This window comes from Macaca thibetana, chromosome 2 (assembly GCF_024542745.1).
Source record: "Macaca thibetana thibetana isolate TM-01 chromosome 2, ASM2454274v1, whole genome shotgun sequence".
In the NCBI taxonomy this organism is placed as follows: domain Eukaryota; kingdom Metazoa; phylum Chordata; class Mammalia; order Primates; family Cercopithecidae; genus Macaca; species Macaca thibetana.
In genome coordinates this window covers 68128613-68140906 of record NC_065579.1, presented here as the reverse complement: position 1 = coordinate 68140906, position 12294 = coordinate 68128613, and positions in this window count along the sequence as shown.

Here is a 12294-nt window from a genome sequence, read left to right as displayed (position 1 = left end):
TTTTCAGGGACATGGATGAAGCTGGAAACCATCATTCTCAGCAAGCTAACACAGCAACAGAAAACCAAACACCATGCGTTCTTACTCATAAGTGGGAGTTGAACAATGAGAACACATGGGCACAGGGATGGGAACATCACATACCGGGGCCCATCGGGGAGCTGGAAGGAAGGGGAGTGATAGCATTAGGAGAAATACCTAATGTAGATGATGAGTTGATGGGTGCAGCAAACCATCATGGCATATTTATACCTATGTAACAAACCTGCACTTTCTGCACATGTATCTCAGAACTTAAAGTATAATAATAATAACAATAATAATAATAAAAGAGGCTCTAATAAAGTAACTATTTAGAATTTTAAAATATAAACTACTATACACCCATAAATGAAATGAACTACTGATATGTGTAAAATTCTGGATGAAATTCAAATGGCTTACACTAAGTGTAAGAAGCCAAATTCAAAAGCCAAAACTTTATGATTTCCTTTCTGAAAACATTATATAATAGCAAAACGATAGAGGCAGAAGCTAGACCAGGGTTATCAGGGGAATGGAGTGTGATAAGTGATTTACTACAAAAAGGCCACAGAAAAACATTTTCAGATAATGGAACAGTTCTATATCTTTAATTTGGTGACAGTTACACAGCTCTATGAGTTTCTCAAAACTTGCAGAACTGCACACCTAAAGTGTAAATTTTACCATAAAAGAAGTCATATACAAAAGCAAACATACAATATGATGCCAAGTATATAAAGAGATAAAAAACCAGGCAAGACCAACTAATTGTGGTAGAAGCCATGATTGACAGCCTTCATGGAGGTAGTAACTGGAGAGACATAGAGGTGCTTTCTGAGTTTTGGCAACATTATTTTTCTTGATTACATTATTAGTTTTAAAGATGGGTTCATTGTATCCAGAACTTAAAATAAAAGTTGAAAGAAAGAAATAAATAGTGACAAAAATCAAGAAAGCAAGCGAGCAAGAAAGACGGATTCTTTTTGCAAAATTTTGTTTAGCTCTACATGTAGTTTTGCATGCATTTTTACATGTATATTTTATATATATATTTTAATAAAAAGTTATTAAACTTGAGGGTTTTATAAGATGAGTTAAATAGAAACATGTTTGGTGGTTTACATTTAGTTCCTGTATATTTTTTCTTGAAGAAGTCCTTGTCTTATTATGTGAAAAAAAATGTTAATACATAAGCATAACACACTCCATAACCGTAAATTTTATATCTAGGACAAAGATTATCTTAACAGCAATAACCGTAGAATAGATGTAAATATCCTTGTCTCTGAAACCATATGACAATATACAATCAAATCCTGATAGATGTTCTTTTTATAAGTCATTTTGTTCCAAATTAATTTGACATTTTCCAAGATTCAGCTAATAGTTTTCTGCTGGTCTCTTGCTTCATGTTCTCTCTTGATTATATTATTAATTCTTTTGGTTTCAAGTATCCTCCTAATGAGAACAACTATCACATAAGCAACCCCCATACTTTTTTTATGCTCAATTTCAAACTCATGTTTTAATCTGCCTATGAGGTAAGGTATACTTTTTAATTATTAAAATGTATTATATGGCAATATAGTCACATGGCTCAAAAAGTAGAAAAAAAAAATAGTAGTGAAATTATTCTCTGAAACACCTGGCACTAAGTATTCATTTATCCCACAAGCAATGTATCATCTTCTTATATATACCACTGTGGATATTTCATACATATTCAAGCAAACTTATTTATATGTTCTTTTCCACCACAACCCTCTTTAAGTTACACAAATGGTCAGACTGGCATGTGCTTTAGTTTTCTGAAACTCACTCAATCAGAAATTGAACATGTAACATCTATAAGACGTAAAATTAAGATCAGAGAATGTTTGCAGGTCACTGAGCACATTTAATCTCACCTTTCCCCCAAGACAGTTCCCCCTCCTTTCTTTCATTGCATATTCAAAATTCTATAGACAGATGCTTGAAATTTGTATTTATTCGTGTATTATTATTATTAATTATTGTTATTATTTTAGAGACAGGATCTAACTCTGTCACTCAAGCTGGAGTGCAGTGACACAGTTATAGCTCACTGCAGCCTTGACTTACAGGCCTCAAGCAATCCTCTCCACTCATCCTCCTGAGTAGCTAGGACTATAGACAAGCATCAGTACACTCAGCTATTTTAAAATTTTTCTGCAGAGATAGGATCTCCCTATGTTGTCCAAGCTGGTCTTGAACTCCTGGACTAAAGTGATCCTGTCACCTCAACCTCCCAAAGTGCTGCAATTACAGGCATGCACCACCATGCCTGGCCCTTGAAAATTTTGACATTATTTTTTATTTGTTTATAATTTCTTCAACCCCGTCCATCCAACCTCATCCATTTTTTTGCACAATGGCATTTATTAATTTTGTCCCTCCTTTTCTCTACAACAACTATCACATAATGAAGACCCTCATTACCTCGTTTGTATCATTGAAAACAATTTGTAATTAGACTCCCTGACTTCAAACCTTCATCCTGTAATCCACCCTAAACACTGCCTCCAGATAAACTGTCTCCAGACTTCACCGTCATGATTCCTCATTTACTTCTCACTATACTTGAAAAGTTCTTCATTTCTTTGTGACGCAGTTAAAGTTTAAAACCATTAGCCCATCATGAAAGAGCCATCATGTGAGGCTCTCTGCAACTTGAAACTATGAGAGTGAGTTAGGACAGCGGCTGTGAAATCAGAATTTCTGTTTCTGAATCCATATTTCACCAACTGGTAAATGACGACTGTGTGGTATGATAATTTTTAAATATCATCTTAATTTGTCTTCATTAACATTTAATAGGTATGCAGTATCATCTTACTCATTTTATAAATGAGGAATGTAAGGAACAGAAGGCTAAATAAGTTGCCCAAGGCCATATATCTAATACATTAAAAAAAAACTGACTTGACCGCACATATCACCAAAGCACTGTACCACCTCACTTAAGCTCTCTAAACTTCAGTTACCTCGTCTACATAATAGGGGTTAGGATGGGGCCTATTTAATGAGCTATTGACAGCACGCATGGAACTTCCACTCCACTAGGCACATGGTAGTCATTTACTGAAAAGTATCTCTATATATCTAAATCTGCTGTCTCCTGGACTTTATTTTCAGAATGCTGTTTTCATCACATTTTCTGGCCAATTTATGTATCTTTTAAAACCTCTTAAATATAATTAAAATTTTTTGCAATTATTATCACTATTGTTATTTGCCAATTATCCATATAAAGCATAATCAATAAATTAATTTAATATTTGTATATTTAATTTCAATAAAATTATTCAAATGTTTATGTATTTTATCTGTCAGTAGATTCTAAGTTTCTTTTGACAGAAGTTTTACTCCTTTTTTCCATCTTCAATGTTCTTACAATGATGTCTTGCTCACAAAAAGCATAATAAAAAGCTGTGATCACATTACATTTTGAAAACACCTTACTTAGACTTATGACAAATGTATCAATCTGTTCAGATGAAAATAAAAGAAAAAATATTTCTAAAATGCAAATAAATGTTTTTGTTATACTTCAAGTATCTAATATTTTTTTCTTATAAAAATGGCATTAGGATTATAAAATACTAAAATACAACTATAATCTCATATTTACTTGAGAATTCTTATCTGGTTTTGGCAGTGAAAATTGTTTTATTGTTTGGCAAAACTTCATGCAGAAATAAATTTCAAACATACTACCTCCCACTGCTAAGCTTTATTCATTACATGTTTTGTACATTTTTCACTGCATCATGACTATTCAGAAAGTTGAAGAATACTGCAAACACCTGAACAGTAAATTTCCGATATTAACTTATATAACACAATAAAGTAGACCCCAAATCTAGGTTTCTATAATTATACTATAGGGTTAATATGAGTAAATAGAAAATTTTAATACCTCATTCACACTTGAAGAATAATTTTGCTATGAGCCTTTCTAAACGTAACCTGGCAAACTGGCACCGCATTTGGTGAATTTAGCCAACTAGGGAAACACCGAAGACGTTTTCATTCATTTCTCTCATTGAACTCTGATCAATCTCAGGATTACTGAGAGATGTGGGCCTCTATGAATTGCAAAGAAGTGAGAGATGGGCACATAAAGATGACGTAGGGTTGTTTTCAAGTCTCCTTGACACTTGAATATGGGCATTTCCAGTAGATATTTATAGACTCTATACTGTAGCAGCTTTGGCAGCCAACTTTGATGGGCATAGACTTTTTTTCATCTTAGGTTGTTAGATCAGATTGCAAGAGACTGAACTCAGGTAGTGGGCTTTATTGTATGTAAAATAAATTAAGATACACAAGGAAGTAAGAGAATATAAGAAAAAAAAAGAGGAGGCTCATTAGAGAATTGGTAGCTTTAAATCTGCCATTTCTCCTCCTTTTCTATTATTACCATTTTTATACAGACACTACCAGTGGTTTTTCTCCTTTATAACCTTTGCCACTGCTTACCCGTGACTTGCATGTTTCATCTTCTCTCTACATTTCTTGGTTTCAGTCCCATTTGTTGTTTTGCTCATCTGTTGCTGTGGAGAGAGAGAGAGAAAAAAAAAAGCAAAACAAAACAAAAACTCATTCTCAGACTTTGTGGTTTAAAATAATTTATTTTTCATGGTTCCACTAGCTTGCATGGGGGTATGTCGTATGGTGACAGTCAGATGTAGGTCGGCACTGGAGCAACTTGAAGACTGGATTGGCTGGAAATAGATTACATCTTTACTTACATTTGTTGTCTTAGATTTTATCCTCATGTTTTCCCTCTACATTTTGAGTTGCTTGGACTTCCTCTGTAGAAACTCAGAACTACAAGAGTCACAAAGCGCTTCAACTAGAAAAAGTTACAAACTAACCATTTCACAGAGCTGGAGTTGAAGGAACAGACTCTCTCCATGGAGGAATGGCACATACAAAGAGGGGAAAATTGATGAAAGACCTGTGTTTTATATTCTTTCCCTTTTGCTTCACCTTTCTGTCTTTTGCCACATTGTTGGCACTAAAGGCCTTCCTTTCCTCCACTGTATTAATTTTACTGGGGCTCATAGTAAGAAAAATTATCTTATATATATTAAGCAAGATACTTCTTGGAAAATTAATATATACTCTATGTATCTATCAATCATCTGTCCATATAATGTGAGGTTAAATACTTTAGAACAACATGAGAAGATAAAAATAAAGGGGCAGGTTTGTGGAAATTAAACCTGAGCTATGTAAAAATTGTGCACATTTCTGTTTTCTCTGATTTTCCCCATTCATACCATGAAATTAAATCTGTTGTCTTTTTTTGTGACTATTAGGTCATCCCAAGGGCAAATTTGCATTTGACATTAATAGAAACAGTGGTTGTCTGGGAAATATCTTATAAAAAGTAGAATAAATAAATATAACGAGAAAATTGCTTTTTTTTCCCCCCCCTTTTTGCACAGATTTGAAAATGTCATGGTAGGTGAGGAGAAATTGAAAATAAGAGAGGGGCAAACTAGTATCAGTAATGCTCTCTTTCAGGAATAAACTGTGTCTTAGTCTACCTGATATGTCTACCTGAACTGTCTCTGGGAGATATTTTGGTTCAACAAGGTGGGGAATGTTGAGCGTCATCTTCTGAGCATTCTGAAAGGTTACAGAGCAGACTGAGGTACTTCTTTCTGTGGGTAATTACGATTTTAAATATAAGTTTCAAATTTAATGCAAGTCATATTGTGTCCAAAATTGGTGGGTTCTTGGTCTCACTGACTTCAAGAATGAAGCCGCAAACCCCCGTGGTGAATATTACAGTTCTTAAAGATGGTGTGTCTGGAGTTTGTTCCTTCTGATGTTCAGAAGTGTTCAGAATTTCTTCTTTCTGGTGCGTTCATGGTCTCGCTGACTTCAGGAGTGAAGCTGCAGACCTTCGTGGTGAGTGTTACAGCCCTTAAGGCACTATGTGTGGAGTTCTTCATTCCTCCCAGGGGGTTTGTGGTTTTACTGGCCTCAAGAAACTGCAGACCTTTGCAGTGAGTGTTACAGCTCACAAACGTGGTGCGGACCCAAAGACTGAGCAGCAACAAATTTATTACAAAGAGCAAAAGAAAAAAGCTTCCACACTCCAGAAGGGGACCAAGTGGGTTGCTGCTGGCTGGCTGGCTCCGGCAGCCTGCTTTTGTTCCTTTATCTGGGCCCACCCACATCCTGCTGATTGGTCCATTTTACAGAGAGATGATTGGTTCATTTTATAGAGAACTGATTAGTCCTTTTTGACAGGGTGCTGACTGGTGCATTTACAATCCCTGAGCTAGACATAAAAGTTCTCCCCACTAGATTAGCTACACACAGAGCATTGATTGGTGCATTTACAAACCTTGAGCTAGACACAAAGTGCTGACTGGTGTGTTTACAAACCTTGAGCTAGACACAGAGAGCTGATTGGTGTATTTACAATCTTTTAGCTAGACACAAAGGTTCTCCAAGTCCCCACCCAACTCGGGAGCCCAACCGGCCTTGCCTAGTGGATACTGCACCAGGGCTGAGGGAGGAGCTGTCTGCCAGTCCTGCCTGATGTGCCTGCACTCCTCAGCCCTTGGGAGGTGGATGGGACTGGGTTCTGTGGAGCATGGGGCAGCACCCCTCCAGGAGTTTTGGGCTACGTGGGAGCCCACCACGGAGGGGTTCCGGCATGGTGGGCTCCCGCGAGGAGGTAGTGAGGCTTGGTGAGAATTTGAGCGCAGTGTGGGCGGGCTAGCAGTGCTGGGGGACCAGGCACACCCTCTGCAGCTGCTGGCCTGGGTTTAAACCCCTCACTGTCTGGGGCCAGGGGCGCTGGCCGGCCACTCCAAGTGCAGGGCCTGCAGCTGCCCTGAACTCACGCTGACCCGTGAACGCCGTGGGCAGCCCCGGTTCCCACCCATGCCTGTTCCTCCACACCTCCCCACAAGCAGAGGGAGCCGGCTCTGGCCTCGGCCAGTCCAGAGTGGGGCTCTCACAGTGCAGTGGTGGGCTAAAGGGCTCCTCAAGCACCGCCGGAGTGGACTCTGAGGCGGAGGAGGCCCCGAGAGTGAGGGCTGCTAGCACGTTGTCACCTCTCAATATAACCATAAGGGAAATAAACTCCTTTATTAGCCCATAGTATGTTTTATTTTTCTAGATACCACTGAGATCCCAGAGACTGAAGGAAGTGGCAAAGTAATCAATAAACGAAACCTCTCATAGTCTCTCTTAAGATTATGTGTAGTATCTCACCATTAACAAGTACTATAGTTTGCAGTTGCTTGTTAATATTTTTTTCTTAACTTTTGTTTTCTTGCAAAATTTATTTATTTTTCTTATTTTTTAAAATCAAATAGTACTTTATATTTCAGGACCAATTAAAGTTTGGAGAAATTGTCCAAAATGTATTTTTTAATGATTTTTTTTCTTTTGTTACTTGTTTGTTCTCGTATCTCTTTGTCACATTCTTAGGTATTTCAATAATAATAAAAATTCTCCGGATAGCTGTATATATGTTTTCTTTAACTTGATATATCATGTAGGACTTGATATTGTTAGTCCTTTGATCTTATAATTATTCCCTTAACCACCTAGAGCTTTCCAAATTTTATTTCTCAGTTATGTTTCTGCCCTCTTTCTGGTTAAGATTTTGACCCCGTGACATGATATTTTATTCATGATCTGTCATCTCACTTTAGTATTAAAATAGATCGTAAGATTCTTTGATGTAACGTTCTGTTTATTATAGATATGAATATTGGTTTTATTTTGATACGAAGATTAACAGTATGTAATGACCAATTGCTAGCATCGTTTTACTTTAAAAATGAGACAGTAAAATAGATTAACCATAAGATAAAACATATATTACGGTAGTTAATTGAATTATCACTGCAGAGTTTGTACTTATTGTCAAATGTTATTATATTTCTTATTATTAAGTTCGGGAAAAAGGATAGCTCACTTAGGTGAAATTTACACTTGAAACACATAAGTATAATAAAATATGCAAAAATGTCACAATCACAATATATGATAATTATTGGAAAATAATGATTTAGAAGGCTAAGATTTAGTAACGTTTACCCTTAAAGTTTATGTCATGTATTTAGTTAAGATATGAAACTTATTAGCAATACTCAGAGGTTAGAATAAGCCAAATCCTAAGAATTTGGAAGTAAGATTATCTCAGAAATGAATGCAGAATAGTTGAGAGCAGAAATGTATAACTCGAACTTAGAGGCATTCCACATTTTCCAAAAGCTCCCTGATTCTTTTCCCTTTCACAGATCTTTATTTCTCCTCCTCCTAACCTGAGACAAAACATTCTAACTCTGCAGTCAGTAAATGCCCAGATCTTCAACTTTTCAAATGTTTCTTCAGCCAGGATGGAGCCTGGTTAATCCCAATGACACTGCTTCTCTGGGTGCTGTTACCTTAAATTTCAACAAGTTTAAGCTCCAAGCCATATCCCTATTATGTCTTCACACTCATGCATTCATCTCCATTTTTACAGGAATTATTTGGACATCTCACAAGTGCCTTAAATGTAAACATTAAAAAAACTGATCTCATGATCTTGCCCACCTTTCCAATTCAATTTCAATTGCCATACTAGCTCCTCAGACATTCGTTTTTAGTCTGGAATGTAACACTACCACTCACCCAGTAGTTCATGACAAAGTTTTGGGAGTTAACTTTGACAGTAGTTTGTCCAGATCTAATGTGTCACCACATCTTGTTGACTCTAGGTCCTAAATTCTCTTGACTTCATCTCCTGTTCTTCATCTCTCTGCCATCATGACTGTACAAGCTATTGTTATGGTTCATCTGGAGCATCACAATAGAAGACCACAAATTATTCAGTCTTCCTCGATTTCCTCAATTTTTGCTTCTTCTCCATCTGTCCTCTTTAAATATATTGAAGTGCTTTATAATAGAAACACAAGTAAAATGATATCACCACCATGCTTACCTATCGATGGCTTCCCTTTCCTTTTAGGGCAAAAGGAATCATTTAATATGAGCCCCAGGGCCTTTGTGCCCTGGTGCAAACCCATTTCTCCACATTTACCTTTGCCACTCTCCCTTTATCTCTCCCTGCTTCAGTTAGACTTGTCTACTTTGTGTTCTTAGAAATGACATGCTTCTTTCCACTTCAGACGTTTGCACATTCACTCCCCTTTAACACATCTTGTTCTCCAGGTAACAGCCTATTTAGCTCCCTCATTTCCTTCAGGTCTTTGCCACATGTCTCCTTCTCAATGAGGTAATCATTGACCACACCTTTGCACTCCCTATCCCCCTTCCATGGTTCCTCCTTAGCACTTATTACCATAAGATACACTATACACTTTAATTACACATTGGTATGTTACCCGTCTCCCACCCTAAGAATTCAAGCTTTTTGAGACAATGAATCTGTTTTATTTGCTTACTGCCATATCCTTCACACATAGAAGAATACCTATCAATAAGTAAGCCCTCAATACATATTTTTGATGATTAATTCATGTAATTTAATTCACCTGATGACACAAAGTTAATACTTTTACCTCTATTTTAAAGATAAGGAAACTGTTAAATTCAGACAATGAGAAAGTGGCAGAGCAGAGATTAGAATCTCACGTGCTAGGCTACAGGTACTCTGGTTTCATGCCGAGACATGTGCTTGCATAGATTGGGAGGGGCAGAAGAGAAAATACTTTCTTTAGTAGAATGGTTATTAATTTTATAGACATTCTCTGGGCATTCCATTTCCTAGTTTCTATTTAGTTTCAACGATGTACCTTATAGATAAAACAGAAATCAGTATTAGATACGTTGCCACTGGTGGATTTCTGCATTTAATTAATCATCTAAGTGGTAAAATTTAGTTGACCAGAGCAGCATTTTCAGCATTGAAATATCAAGATACAGGAAACATTTTCATTTGATGCACTAAAAATTTGGATGCTTGCTTTTTCAGTTCAACACATTCTAATATGTGTAAATTGCTTAAAAATGGGATTCAGGATGTGTTTTATCTCCAAATATTGTTAACTTTTAAAATAGACTTTTCCTTAAAAAGACAAAATTTTCCTTGTTAGAAACAATGTTATAAAGGTGAAACTTTGGAAACTGAATACTTAATTCTACATTCATAATAAAAGCTAAATCCCAATAAATACCAAACACTGACACAGTTGTCATCACAATGACTACTACCGCAACAATTACTACAGCAAATACATTATTTCTGTGAACAAATTGGGTATATTTGCTCAAACACAAGACCACAGTAGTCATAGTCATCAAGTTAAAGGTTGTTAATCTGAAACCTTAATTAATCTTTGGTCTACTATAATATTCAATTGTATTGGGCAGAATAATGGCCCTCTAAAGATGTTAATGCCCTATTCCCTAGAACCTATGAATATATTAAGTCACATAGCAAAGGAAAATTAAGGTTACAGATGAAATTAAATTTTCTAATCAAATGATTTTGAGGAGAGTAGATTATTTTGAATTACTTATGAAGTCCTAAGTCCTAATCACAGAGTATCTCATAAGCGGAAGTAGAAAGCAGAAGGAGGTCTGTGTCAAATTAATGCAAGTGTCCATTTTTGGCTTTGAATGGAAAAGTCAAAAAAATATGTGGAGCTTCTAGAAGCTGGAAAAATAAAAAATATATTTTTCCCATGGACATTCCAGAAAGAATGCAGCTCTCCCAACGCCTGGATTTTACTGGTGTGACATTTCTGACTTCTGATGTTCAGAACTGTAACATTTGTGGCATTTTATGGTACTACGTTTGTGACATGTTATTACAGCATCATTAGAAAATGAATACCGTGATTTTTAAAGTATAACCTGAAATTACACTCAGAACTTTTGTTACGGTGATTGTTATTGTTATTTTGACACACAGAACTTTTAAATTTTATGTAATATTTTAGAGGAGAAGAACTAAAAATATATATCTAGAATTAAGTCTGTAATTGTTACAGAAAAAAGACCCTATTACTGCAAGCAAAACTCCATGTCTAATGTCTGAAGACATCCATACACCGGCCCATAGTTTTCTCTACAGAATGGTGACTTCTATTCCAGGTCTGTATAAAACATAATCTCTTCTAATGGAAGCTCTTTGGTAAGAAAATCAGGGAAGTGTTTTCCATCCTAATGGTCTTCTCATGAGAGCCTTGAAGGAGTGGGTATTTGGATATCAACAAGCCTTATTGGAAATACTAGTTGTTTGACTTTGGGCACCACATGTAATGATTTTCATCTCTAAAAACTTGACAATAAAACTATCTACCATGTATATTTGTGTGGATTAAAGGAAATTATTCACCAAAATAAAGTCTAATACATAGAAAAAGATTAACATAGCTTACTATTTTATTTTAATTTCAGATGATATTATGAAAATAGTAACACATGCAAGAGTCAAGTAGACCTGGTCTTAAATCCTGATTATTGCATCATTTATTATTTGAGTACATTTGCCAAATTACTGAATCCTGTAACCATTACAGTCATAAAATGTAGACACACTCACCTGTGAGGTAATACAAAGCTGGTGCATAAATTTTAAATAAATTGAAGTCACCGGTATTATTAGGAATTGCTATCACAAATAATTAGGCCAGGCACAGTGGTTCCTACCTGTAATCCTAGCACTGTAGGAGGCTGAAGCAGGAGGATCACTTGAGCCCAGGAGAGTTTGAGACTAACTTAGGCAGCACAGAATGACATTGTCTCTGGGGAAAAAAAAAAAAAAAAAAAAAAAAAAAAAAAAAAACCATGTTAGCCAGGCATGGGGGCATGTGCCTGTAGCCGAAGTTATTCAAGGGGAGTTAAAGGCTGCTGTGAAATATGATCGTGTCACTGCCCTCCAGCCTGGGCCACAGAGTAGCATCCTGCCTCTGAAGAACAAAAATATAAAAAAGAAAAAAGAAAATAAAGATAGAAATAATAACAATAATGATAAATTTAAACTTAATAAGTAGTTTCTGATTATATAAACTAATTTGTCTACCAACAGATGAAAACTGGATATAAAATATATGGTGTGAAGCAAGGCTGTGATTACATTATAAATTTAGCGATATCTTAAGAGGGGATGTTGTAGAAATAGAAAAAAAATAATTCACAAAGGATATTTTCTTCCTACCCCAATCCCAGTCAAAAAATATTGTTAAATGTAATTGACTTGAAACCTGGGATTTCTATTGTGGTTAGAGTATGATAAAAAAATGATAAAGAGGATATCAC